This window comes from Odocoileus virginianus, unplaced genomic scaffold (genome assembly GCF_023699985.2).
Source record: "Odocoileus virginianus isolate 20LAN1187 ecotype Illinois unplaced genomic scaffold, Ovbor_1.2 Unplaced_Contig_232, whole genome shotgun sequence".
Classification (NCBI taxonomy): Eukaryota; Metazoa; Chordata; class Mammalia; order Artiodactyla; family Cervidae; genus Odocoileus; species Odocoileus virginianus.
In genome coordinates this window covers 1-14103 of record NW_027224549.1, presented here as the reverse complement: position 1 = coordinate 14103, position 14103 = coordinate 1, and the positions used below count along the sequence as shown (strand labels likewise).

The 14103-nt window shown below is 40.6% G+C and overlaps 1 long non-coding RNA gene across 1 annotated transcript; it reads right to left on the bottom strand.

Annotated features, from left to right (window-relative positions):
* Positions 1-7679: 7679 nt before the first annotated feature.
* On the bottom strand, positions 7680-14097 carry LOC139034290 (uncharacterized). The gene is made up of 4 exons (XR_011486693.1): positions 13685-14097; positions 11887-12036; positions 8539-8609; positions 7680-7767 (listed from the first exon to the last, which is right to left on the bottom strand). It is a non-coding gene; the product is annotated as an uncharacterized lncRNA (long non-coding RNA).
* Between the last annotated feature and the right edge of the window lie 6 nt (positions 14098-14103).

Here is a 14103-nt window from a genome sequence, read left to right as displayed (position 1 = left end):
CCAGCTCTCACATCCATACATGACCACTGGAAAAACCATAGCCTTGACTAGACGGACCTTTATTGGCAAAGTAATGTCTCTGCTTTTTAATATGCTATCTAGGTTGGTCGTAACGTTCCTTCCAAGGAGTAAGCGTCTTTTAATTTCATTGCTGCAGTCACTATCTGCAGTGATTTTGGAGCCCAGAAAAATAAAGTCAACCACTGTTTCCACATTTTCCCCATCTATTTTCCAAGAACTGATGAGACCAGATGCCATGATCTCAGTATTCTGAATGTTGACCCTGGAAAGACTTAAGGTGGTGCCTCAGATTCCTTTAAGGATCTTAAGAGCCTAAGAATTTTAAAGGCATCATCCTGCAAAGCTTCATAGGAAGCCCAAGGTATGATACTTCCCTCAAAAAACATTTTTGAGGGTAGCTTTTCCAATGGCATGAACCCCAATCGAATTCACAGGACACCGAAACCTTTAAAGAGAACCTTGGCAGCAAAAACACCACTTGCTTGCTTGCTTGACCTAACAGAGACCCAGTGTTAGTCGCCCAGTCATGTCTGACACTTTCTGACCCTGTGGACTATGGGAGAAGGGATAGGCTACCCACTCCAGGTATTCTTGGGTTTCCCTTGTGGCTCAGCTGGTAAAGAATCCACCTGCAATGCGGGAGACCTGGATTCAGTCCCTGGGTTGGGAAGATCCCCTGGAGAAGGGAAAGGCTATCCACTCCAGTATTCTGGCCTAGAGAATTCCATGGACTATATAGTCCATGGGGTCTCAAAGAGTCAGACACAACTGAGCACTTTCACTCTCACTTTCTTCAGGGGATCTTCCCAACCCAGGGATCGAACCTGGGTCTTCTGCACTTCAGGCAGATTCTTTACTGTCTGACACATCTGGGAAGTCCAACCGAGACGAAGACATACAAAATGAGAAAAGGCCTTGGGATTTTCTCAGAAGTTTGATAAAGAGGAACCTGTCTTAGGAAACATGACTCAGCTACAGACAGAGGTCATTTCCTGTGAAAAGTACAGTACAGAGCTCAGAGTGTGAGCACAGAAATTTTAAAAAAGTGTATTATTTCTTGTGGGTTCATGAGTGATATGCATTTATAGCCAACACAGTTTATAAAGCTGATGCCAGTCAGGACACACTTCAAAATGAATGATTTTCCTTCAAACATCTTCAAATAATTTTTCATCATTTTGTCATCTTTCTGGAATTTAAACTGCAAATATTTATTTGTTAAAAATAGGGTATTTTACACATAAAATCAACCACCTGCTGATGTCCATGTGTAGAGTCATCTCTTGTGTTGTTGGAAGAGGGTGTTTGCTATGACCAGTGCATTCTCTTGGCAAAACTCTGTTAGCCTTGCTTCATTTTGTACTCCAAGGCCAAACTTGCCTGTTACTCCAGGTATCTCTTGACTTCCTACTTTTGCATTCCAGTCCCCTATGATGAAAAGGACATCTTTTTTTGGTGTTAGTTCTAGAAGGTCTTGTAGGTCATCATAGAACCATTCAACTTCAGCTTCTTCAGCATTAGTGGTTGGGGCATAGACTTGGATTACCGTGATGGTGAATGGTTTGCCTTGGAAACGAACAGAGATCATTCTGTCATTTTTGAGATTGCACCTTAGTACTGCATTTCAGACTCTTTTGTTGACTATGATGGCTACTCCATTTCTTCTAAGGGATTCTTGCCCACAGTAGTAGATACAATGGTCATCTGAGTTAAATTCACCCATTCCAGTCCATTTTAGTTCACTGATTCCTAAAATGTCAATGTTCACTCTTGCCATCTCCTGTTTGACCACTTCCAATTTACCTTGATTCATAGATGTAACATTCCAGGTTCCTATGCAGTACTGCTCTTTACAGCTTCAGATTTACTTCCATCACCAGTCATATCCACAACTGGGCGTTGTTTTCGTTTTTGCTCCATCTCTTCATTCTTTCTGGAGTTATTTCTCCACTGATCTCCACTAGCATATTGGGCACCTATCAACCCAGGGAGTTCATCTTTCAGCGTCCTATGTTTTTGCCTTTTCACACTGTTCATGGGGTTCTCAAGGCAAGAATACTCAAGTGGTTTGCCATCCCCTTCTCCAGCGGACCACGTTGTGTCAGAACGCTCCAGCATGACCCTTCCATCTTGGGTGGCCCGACATGGCATGGCTCGTAGTTTCATTGAGTTTGACAAGGTTGTGATCCATGTGATCAGTCTGCTTAGTTTTCTGTGATTGTGGTTTTCAGTTTGTCTGCCCTCTGAGGGATGAGGATAGAGGCTTATGGAAGCTTCCTGATGGGAGAGACTGACTGTGGGGTCTTATTCTGTTAGGCAGGGCCCTACTCAGTAAAACTTTCATCCAAGTTTTTGTTGATGAGTGGGCCTGTGTTCTCTCCCTGTTGTTTGGCCTGAGGTCAAACTATGGTAGGAGTAATGATGGTAATGGCCACCTCTTTCAAAAGGACTTGTTCATGCACTGTTGTATTCAGTGCCCCTGACCCCACAGCAGGCCACTGTCGACCCATGCCTCTGCCAGAGACTCCTGGACACTCACAGGCAAGTCTGGCTCAGTCTCTTGTGGGGACACTGCTCCTTTCTCCTGGCTCCTGGTGCACACAAGGTTTTGTTTGTGCCCTCCAAGAGTCTGCACTGGTCATAGGAAAACATCTTATTGAACAACACAAGAGATGACTCTACACATGGACATCACCAAGTGGTCAATACCAAAGTCTGACTGATTATATTCTTTGCAGCCAAAGATGGAGAAGCTCTATACAATCAGCAAAAGAAAACAAAAAAAAAAAGACCGAGAGCTGACTGTGGCTCAGATCATGAACTCCTTATTGCCAAATTCAGACTTAAATTGAACAAAGTACAGAAAATCACTAGACCATTCAGGTATGACCTAAATCATATTCCTTATGTTTATATAGTGGAAGTGGCAAACAGATTCAAGGGATTAGATATGATAGACAGTGCCTGAAGAACTGTGGACGGAGGTTCGTGACACTGTACAGGAGGCAGTGATCAAGACCATCCCCAAGAAAAAGAAATGCAAAATGGCAAAATGATTGTCTGAGGAGGCCTTACAAATAGCTGAGAAAAAAAGAGAAGCTAAAGGAGGAGGAGAAAATAAAAGATACAATCATCTGAATGCAGAGTTCCAAAGAATAGAAAGGAGAGATAAGAAAGCCTTCCTCAGTGATCAATGCAAAGAAATAGAGAGAAGCAATAGAATGGGAAAGACTAGAGATCTATTCAAGAAAATTAGCAATACCAAAGGAACATTTCATGCAAAGATGGGCACATAAAGGACAGAAATGGTATGGACCTAACAGGAGCAGAAGATATTAAGAAGAGGTGGCAAGAATACACAGAAGAACTATACAAAATAGATCTTTATGACTCAGATAACCAGTATGGTGTGATCACTCACCTAGAGTCAGATATCCTGGATTGCAAAGTCAAATGAGCCTTAGGAAGCATCACTACAATTAAAGCTAGTGTAGGTGATGGAATTCCAGTTGAGTTATTTCATATCCTAAAAGATGATGTTTTGAAAGTGGTGCACTCAATATGCCAGCAAATCTGGAAAATTCAGCCATGGCCACAGGACTGGAAAAGGTCAGTTTTCATTCTAATCCCAAAGAAAGGCAATGCCAAAGAATGTCAAGCTACTGCACAACTGCACTCATCTCACATGCTAGCAAAGTAATGCTCAAAATTCTCCCAGTGACGCTTCAACAGTACATTAAATAAGAAAGTCCAGATGTACAAGTTGGATTTAGAAAAGGAAGAGGAACTAGAAGTCAAACTGTCAACATCCATCTGTTGGATCATAGAAAAAGCAAGAGAATTACAGAAAAACATCTACTTCTGATTTATTGACTACGCCAAAGCCTTTGACTGTGTGGATCATAACAAACTGTGGAAAATTCTTCAAGAGATGGGAATGCCAGACCACCTTACCTGCTTCCTGAGAAACCTGTCTGTAGATCAAGAAGCAACAGTTAGAATCGAACATGGAACAATGAACTGGTTCCAAATTGGGAAAAGAGTACATCAAGGCTGTATATTGTCACCTGCTTATTTAACTTCTATGCAGAGTACATCATGTGAAATGCCAGGCTGGAGGAAGTAAAAGCTGGAATCAAGATATCTGGAAGTAATATAAATAACCTCAGATATGCAGATGACACCACCCTTATGGCAGAAAGTGAAGAGGAACTGAAGAGCTTCTTGATGATAGGCAAAGAGGAAAGTGAAAAATCTGGTTTAAAACTCAGCATTCAAAAATCAAAGATCATGGCACCCAGTCCCACGACTTCATGGCATATAGATGGGGAAATAATGGAAATAATGACAGATTTTATTTTCTTGGACTCCAGAATCACTGCAGATGGTGACTGCAGTCATGAATTTAAAACACCCTCCCTGATTTCTTAAAAAGTTGGAAATAGAACTGCCATATGACCCAGCAATCCCACTTCTGGGCATACACACCAAGGAAACCAGATCTGAAAGAGCCACATGCACCCCAATGTTCATCGCAGCACTGTTTATAATAGCCAGGACATGGAAGCAACCCAGATGCCCATCAGCAGACGAATGGATGAGGAAGCTGTGGTACATATACACCATGGAATATTACTCAGCCATTAAAAAGAATTCATTTGAATCAGTTCTAATGAGATGGATGAAACTGGAGCCCATTATACAGAGCGAAGTAAGCCAGAAAGATAAAGACCAATACAGTATACTAACACATATATATGGACTTTAGAAAGATGGTAACAATAACCCTATATGCAAAACAGAAAAAGAGACTCAGATGTATGGAACAGACTTGTGGACTCTGGGAGAAGGCGAGGGTGGGATGTTTCAGGAGAACAGCATTGAAACATGTATATTATCTAGGGTGAAACGGATAACCAGCTCAGGTTGGGTACATGAGACAAGTGCTCGGGCCTGGTGCACTGGGAAGACCCAGAGGGATTGGGTGGAGAGGGAGGTGGGAGGGGGGACTGGGATGGGGAATACATGTAAATCCATGGCTAATTCATATCAATGTATAACAAAAACTACTGTAATGATGTAAAGTAATTAGCCTCCAACTAATAAAAATTAAAAAATAAATAAATAAATAAATAAAACACCCTCCCTCACTCCTTGGAAGAAAAGCTATGATCAACCTAAACAGCATATTAAAAAGCAGAGACATTCCTTTGCCGACAAAGGTCTATCTAGTCAAAGCTATGGTTTTTCCAGTAGTCATGGATGCATGCGAAAGTTGGACCATCAAGATAGCTGAGCACTGAAGAATTCATTCTTTTGAACTGTGGTGTTGGAGAAGACTCTTGAGAGGTCCTTGGACTGCAAGGAGATCAAACCAGTCCATCCTAAAGGAAATCAGTCCTGAATATTCATTGGAAGGACTGATGCTGAAGCTGTAGCTCCAATGCGAAGAACTGACTCATTGGGAAAGACCCTGACGCTGAGAGTGATTGAAGGCAGGAGGAGAAGGGGACGACAGAGGATGAGATGGTTGGATGGCATCACCAACTCGATGGACATGAATTTGAGCAAGCTCTGGGAGTTGGTAATGGACAGGGAAGCCTGGTGTGCTGCAGTCCATGGGGTTGCAGACTCGGACACAACTGAGCGACTGAACTGAAACATAAGATACTAAATGCTGATGAAATGTTTTTAAAGTGTGGCTATTATATTTTACTTTCTAAAGATGCTCTAAAATAATTTTCATCAGTGTTTCAAGATATTCCAAGATAAATATCATCTTACTAAAATAATCTTTGAAAAATTCCCATGCACACCCCAGCTCTTTTTTTTTTTTAATCCAACAAAGGATAAATACATTCTTTCAGAAACACTGTTCTATACAGATGTAGTATTCACCTGGTGAAGAGAATGAGCTACAATATTAAAAATGATTCATTCTCAAAAATCTCACAGAAGGGTTAGGATTACAAGAGAAACACAGAATTCTCAATCAGATCATTACTCAAATTTCTAGACTCGAACAGATGTTTGTGTACCAATGTTCAAGGCAGCATTATTAACAATAGCCAGAAAGTGGAAAAACCCCGATTTCATTGGGGAATGAACAAACAAAATATTTTCTATATAAAATGTTGCTTTTGGACTGGATTGTCACAAATTTTAAATTAAAATCTTACTACAAAAATCATTAATTTTATGAATTCAGTCCATTTCTTCTATAAAGAGTAACTACACTCATCTCACACACTAGTAAAGTAATGCTCAAAATTCTCCAAGCCAGGCTTCAGCAATATGTGAACCATGAACTCCCACATGTTCAAGCTGATTTTAGAAAAGGCGGAGGAACCAGAGATCAAATTGCCAACATCCGCTGGATCATCAGAAATGCAAGAGAGTTCCAGAAAACATCTTTTTCTGCCTTATTGACTATGCCAAAGCCTTTGATTGTGTGGATCACAATAAACTGGAAAATTCTGAAAGAGATGGAAATACCAGACCACCTGACCTGCTTCTTGAGAAACCTATATGCAGGCCAGGAAGCAACAGTTAGAACTGGACATGGAACAGACTGGTTCAAAATCAGGAAAAGGAATACATCAAGGCTGTATATTGTCACCCTGCTTGTTTAACTTATATGCAGAGTATATCATGAGAAATGCTAGGCTGGATGAAGCACAAGCTGGAATCAAGATTGCTGGGAGAAATATCAACAACCTCAGATATGCAGATGACACAACCCATATGACAGAAAGTGAAGAGGAACTAAAAAGTCTCTTGACGAAAGTGAAAGAGGAGAGTGCAAATGTTGGCTTAAAGCTCAACATTGAGAAAACTAAGATCATGGCATCTGGTCCCATCACCTCATGGGAAATAGATAGACGGTGGAAACAGTGTCAGATTTATTTTTTTTTGGGGGGGGGGTTTCCAAAATCACTGCAGATGCTGTTTGCAGCCATGAAATTAAAAGACACTTACTCCTTGGAAGGAAAGTTATGACCAACCTAGATAGCATATTAAAAAGCAGGAGACATTGCATTGCCAACAAAGGTCCGTCTAGTCAAGGCTATGGCTTTTCCATTGGTCATGTATGGATGTGAGAGTTGGACTGTGAAGAAAGCTGAGCACCTAAAAGTTGATGCCTTTGAATGGTGGTGTTGGAGAAGACTCTTGAGAGTCCCTTGGACTGCAAAGAGATCCGACCAGTCCATCCTAAAGGAGATCAGTCCTGGGGGTTCATTGGAAGGACTGATGCTGAAGCTGAAACTCCAATACTTTGGCCACCACATGCAAAGTGTTGACTCAGTGGAAAAGACCCTGATGTTGGGAGGGATTGGGGGCAGGAGGAGAAGGGGGCGACAGAAGATAAGATGGCTGGATGGCATCACCGACTCGATGGGCATGAATTTGAGTAGACTCCAGGAGTTGGTGATGGACAGGGAGGCCTGGCGTGCTGCAGTTCATGGGGTCGCAAAGAGTCAGACACAACTGAGGGACTGAACTGATGCTATTAGTAGCAAGCAGTATTAGTAAAATAGCATAAACTTTTTAATCAATGAGACTTTTCACATTGTCCAAAATATTCTTATATATTTCTATTAAAAAAATTAAAATTCTTCCTCAGTATGACAGAAATTAAGAGGTTGACTTACCAATCTTGTACTTAAGAGGTTTTCCTGAAGCTGTTCAGTTTCCCCCGCTTGCTTTTTGACTGTAGTTTGTAACTCGGCATTTTCAATTTCAAGCCTAAAAATGCAGATTTTAAAACAATGATTCTCACACATAGGGTTTCTTGTTTAAAGATGTTTTTTAATGTGGACCATTTTTAAAGCCTTTATTGATTTACTGCAATATTGCTTCTGTTTAATGTTTTGGTTTTTGGCTGTGAGGCACGTGGGATCTTAGTTTCCCAACCAGGGATCAAACCCACACCCACTGCCTTGGAAGGCATAGTTTTAACCACTGGACTCTCACGGCAGTCCTTCACACATAGATTTTTAAAATACCACACTGTTTCTGAACAAACATCTGCAGGTTCAATTATGTAGACTTTTAGAATTTTGAAAAGTAAATGATTTGACAGCTGTACTGTTTTTCTAGTTGTGTTTTGTGGATAATTGGCTTCCTTGGTGGCTCAGACGGTAAAGGATCTGCCAACAATGCAGGAGACCAAGGTTCGATCCCCGAGTCAGGAAGATCCCCTGGAGAAGGAATGGCAACCCACTCCAGGATTCTTGCCTGGAGAATTCCATGGACAGAAGAGCCTGGTGGGCTATGAGTCCATGGGGTCACAAAGAGTCGGACATGACTGAGTGACTAACACTTTCACTTTTCACTTGTGGATAATGTGCAAAATATGGAAATAATGGGGGGGAAAATATGCATCTCAAAACAGCTCAAAGCTGAAATGTTACCCAGCTTCACAATGTGTTTATTATCATTACTGATCTAATTCTCATATTATACTGTTTATCTGCTTTATACTTAAGTTGTTTTCTGTGCTGCTTTAAATCATACTTTTGAATGTGATCCTGTGTTTTTTCAGCACATCTCACAGCCTCTGTATGTTGATCCTGTGTTTCTTGAGGCTGAAAATAGAAAAAGGAAAAAAACAACTGTTTAATTCCTAATAACCTAGCGAATCTGCCAATGTCAGTTTCTGTCTCTCCCATCTGCATATTGCTTATGGCTGCTTTCCTGCCATACAGCAGAGTTGAGTTGTTACAATAAACACCTTACAGTCCAAAAAGTGAAAATATTTACTGTCTGCCCTTTGTTCGTTACTGACCTCTCCTTTCGGACTCAAACACAAAATCATTCATGGTTTAGATTAGATTTTCTCAAATAAATACACAAATTTATAAACTGCCCAGATGGACAAAGACAGAAAATTACCTGACGATGAACATATATACATATATTTTTATTCCAAGCTCCGTATCAGCCATCACTTTAAGTACCCACATAGGTGAATGACCACGGGTCTTCCAGTGATTATAAAAGCTAGCACTGCTGTTGGTGACAACCAGATGCTTCAGGGACTAGCGTGAGAGGCAGGAACTACATGGGAGCCAGAATCCATGGGCCTGTGTTCCAATTCCCTCAGTTCTGAGCTGTGAGTCCTGGGGCAAATTACTTAACCTTTCTGTATCTCAGTTTCTCCATCCATAAAATGGAGATAATGGTAGCATCAACCTCAGTGGGATGCTGGGAAGATTAAACTGGGGACTCTACATAATGTATTTCGAAGAGGACGTGGCAGATACTAAGAGCTGTTTGTAATTGGCGTTATTACGGTCGCTGTATTTTACCTGCAAAACAATTTGATAATTCAGGCAGACGGCATGCCAACAGAAGTGGTCTTCTACACAAGTCACCCTGAAATCACTCTCCATACCATTGCAAGGGGCAGTAAGGGGGAGCATGAGGCCCAGAACACATGTCCAGTACTTCAAAAACGTTCACTGACTCCACTAACCAGCTAGTACTCTCAGTACTTTTCTCCACTTACAGTAATTTGTAACTTACTTCCTCTCTGTCCTACTCAGTGGACAATGACCACACGTTAATATGCACATAGCACCTCCTGGACAGAGTGTGGTGCAGAACTTACATGACCGTCAGAGGAAGAAGGGTGACGTCACTGCCATGGAAATGTTACCCTACTGCTAAATCAAAGTTCTGAGTCAATTCATTCCCACAGCTGTTAATGTCTAGCAAGCACTCCAGTGAGACAATTCAGGTTACAAGGTACGGATATCAGAGAGGCTCTTCCCAGAACTTTACAGTTGGTAAAAGGCTAGAAATCTGTAAATCCCACTTCTGCCTACATAACGAAGGAAGGCAAATTTACACTTTTCTCCCAGAGTCAGGGAGAAAAATGAGCATTTAATTGAACAATTCTCCTCTATTAGACTAAGCGCTTTCAATTTTACATTGAGTTGCTTAAAATACATTTTAATAAAAGTTTTATTATACAAACATCTTCAAGAAGAAATAACTGGCATGGCATGAAGTACTTAGTTTTGTCCTAACAATTGTTAAGCTAAACTGTTTTCCATTTATGCAAGACAAGTGCTGTGCCTATCAACAAATACTCCCAGTTAGACCAATGTATACCCAGATAAGATTCTCCCTCATGAAAACAATTACAACAATGCAAAATTAAGGGCTAGATTGTTCTTCACAGACTACATGACAGGGCTGAAGAGAAAAGGCTCAATGAGAGCTGGACAGTCAGGAAAGCTCCATGGAGGAGGAGAGACTGGGCACCAGGTCTGAATAAATGGAGGACTACCCAAGAGGAAAAGAAACTGTAAAGACAGAAAGGACAGTCTGAGCAAAGGCAAGAAAAGGTGAAATCAGCCAGTGAACTCTGAGGACAAAATCCAACCACAGGAAAATAAAAACATGTCCATCCAGAAATGCATAAACCAAAGTTCACAGCAGCATTATTAATAGTCTCAAAGTGGAAACAACTCAAATCTCCATCAACTTATGAATGGATAAATATAGCCATGTACGGTTTATTGTTTGACAGTCAACAGAAATGGAAAAACTGATATGTGCTATAACATGGACGAACCGCAAAACAACATCAAATGAGAAAAGCTAATCCCAAAGGAGCATACTGCATGATTCCATTTATATAAAACACCCACTACAGGTATGTCTACAGAGAAAGATATTAGACTGGGGGTTGCTTGGGTCTGAGGGAGATGGGGGCGGGTTATAGGAGGTAGCTAAGGGATGCAGGATTTCTTCTGGGGTTGTAGAAATGCTCTAAAATTGACTGTGGTCACAGGTGACACCTATCTAGACTCAGAGATACTGAACTACACACTTGGAATGGGTGAATTATATGATACGTGAATTATAACTCAATAGCTTTTTGAAAATCCAAAGGCACCATCTAGATAATCTTCTTAATTCTCTATTTTCGATGTAGGTATTATACTCCATCGGAGTACCCCATGCTTTTACAATGTATTGGAAATGAAGAGAAAGCAGTGCCTAACTTCAACTTGTTTGTATAATACACTTTCTGCACAAGTTATTCTGAAATGCACAAAATAAATATATATAGAACTGCACCACCATTCAGAAAAGTGAAGATGAGAAATGATAATTTTCTGGAACATTCCATTAAACATTATCCTCTCAATTTTATCTGGCTTGCCTCATCATGGTAATACAGGGATCATGAAATAAAATATTCTTCAATCAAAAACAAAGTCTCTCCACAGATGTATAGAACAGACTTTTGGACTCTATGGGAGAAGGTGAGGGTGGGGTGATCTGAGAGAACAGCATGGAAACATGTATATTATCAAGTGTGAAACAGATCGCCAGTCCAGGTTGGATGCATGAGACAAGTGCTCGGGGCTGATGCACTGGGATGACCCAGAGGGATGAGATGGAGAGGGAGGTGGGAGGGGGGTTCAGGAGGGGGAACACATGTAAGTCCATGGATGATTCATGTCAATGTATGGCAAAAACCACTGTTTTGTTGTTTTTGTACTTTACACTGTTTTGTAAAGTAATTAGCCTTCAACCAATAAAAATTAAAAAAAAAAAATAAAGAACTCCAAAAAAAAAAAAAAGAAAAAGAAGTCTCTCAAGTTGTGTGAAGAATGATGCACAATTCTCCACTTTCCTAAGAGTATATAATATACGAAAACAATATATATAATGCAAATGGCAGAATGAAAGTCAGAGTTTAAGAAATGAGTGCACTTAAAGATTTAAAAAATTATAGTAAATTACTAGTAATGAAAATAAAAAAGGAAGCTGTCCATGAAAAAGAGTGTCCGAAAACACTTTATCCTATGTATTCACTGTCGACACATTCAGTTTCACACATACCTGACTTGTGAGTTGATGTAAGTTCTTTAAATCCCGTGCCTCAACTTCTATCTTCGCATGATAACGTGACATGACCTCTAGGGACGCCTCCGATGCAGACTGCTTTTTGAGGCTATCAGCCAGTTCTTGCCAAAGTTGTCTCACAACTGCCTAATAAGATTCTCTGTCACTGAGTTTATCAAATCACTTTATTATGACGTTGTGTTCGTAATACATAAGGCCAACATATGGACTTTGAAAACTATCACCACACACAGCAACTCACCTTCTTTCCCTCCTCCCTGAATGTGGTTGCAGACCCAGAAGGGCCCCCCACCGGCCTTCCTGATATTAAGCTCCTCAGACGAAGGAGGCAGCCCCACTGTCCACGCCCTGCCCCTCCCGATAAATCTGCAGAGCTCCACCACCTCACGTCCAGAATGAAACAGGTGTGTAGGTGGGACAAGCAGTGGAAAATTCCACCCTGTGGAAACATTTTTCCTCTTTCTTTATCAGAGGCTTCGATTAACATCAGAGATCTTCACATATTTAATCCAGTGCTCAGATCTTTCCAACAGATTCCTATCCCAGCAGAAAAATGAGGCCATTCCCTTGGGGCTTATCTATCTGATATCTGGTCGTGTGTCTATGTTAATCCCAGACTCCTAACCTCCCCCTCCTCCCCGCCTCTGCCCTTGGCTCACCACCAGGCCCCACTGCGGAGCACAGGGGGCTCTGCTCAGTGCTCTGTAGTCACCTGCCTGGGAGAGGACCAGGGAGAGAACGGATACGTGTGTAACTGCACCAACGTGCTGTGCACCCGAAACTAACGCAGAAGTATAAACCAACTACACTCCAAAATAAAGGAAAAACACAATTTACAAATGAGGTTGCTCCCATGGCCCTCAAGGAGCCTCAATAGCCTGGCCTCCACCTGCCTCTGGACCACAGCCCCTACAGCCCTCTCCCTGACTCACTCCATTATTGCTGCTCTCAAGTCCTGCCACCCTTCATTTTTATTGGGCAATCTGGTATTCAAATGATAGCAATTGATCCTTAAAATGAGAATTATGAGTAAATTGTTTCTAAACATATTCTAAGTAAATAGCAGTGGGAAGATTAAAACAAGAAGAGCTTGGTTAAAGCTCACCACTTGAGTCCCAAATTATGATTTAATGACAAGTATATTTAAATGACTTGTCAATGAATTCTCAATTTAATGGCAACTCTTTAAAGAGTTGAGAGGCCATAAGAATAAATGATTCAAGCCTGAAATGTTTTACAAGTTAATTCAAATTTACATGAATAACATTAAAATTATACCAACAAATATGACAAAAAGGTATGACAAGCTACTGAAGCCAAAGTACTATATATAAGTGATAGCATCTGGGAAACATGGAATTGACTGTCAAGTAATCCATGTAACTGAAGCTTAATTTCAAAATATTCATTTTAGGTTTGAGAGTCTCTTTTATCTGCTTCATCATGATAGTGACATGTGGTTATATAGAGATTAAAATTATTTTCTGAATAGTAAAAGAGTAAATTACTAATACCTGTCTATATTAAACATTTAGAATTTAATCTCTTAACATTTCATAAGCGACACGATGTCTCTACTCAAAGTGAAGCATCTCTCGGGTCTAATTTTTATTTGCTGGATACAAGGTGTGCTTTTTAGTCTGTTTTAGAGACCATAGATTCATAGCCTGTGTATTTTTTATATTCAGCTAGATTCAACGTTTAGCCAGAATTAAGAATCACTTTGAATTTCTTTCAGGAAGTCTGAGCATTATTTCTCCTTCTGGATACTTACTTTTCTTTCTGCTTTCTCATTTTCATACTGATATATTCTCTCTTTTAAATGATTACATTTGTTGATTAACTCCTTGTTTCTTTCCTCCAGCATCAGACCTTGTTTCTCATTTCAGCATGAAGTTTTTCACGATCTGCTGAAACTGGTCTTGGATGCTAATGACTGTCTTCTCTTTACTGTCGGCTTTGTTTTGTGCATCATCCAGTTGCTGTCGGAGCAACATGTTTTCACTCTGGAGTTGAGATAATCTCTCCTCTAAGGATTCCTGCTTTCCAATATATTTATTCACTTTGCCTTGTTCAATCTGATACATGTGTCCAATATCCTGCTTTTGATGCTCTGCTTGGAGTAAGTCTCTCTGGACAGGTTCTAACATCAAAGTCTTTTCTCCGAGATCATCTCTCGTCTGATGCAGCTTG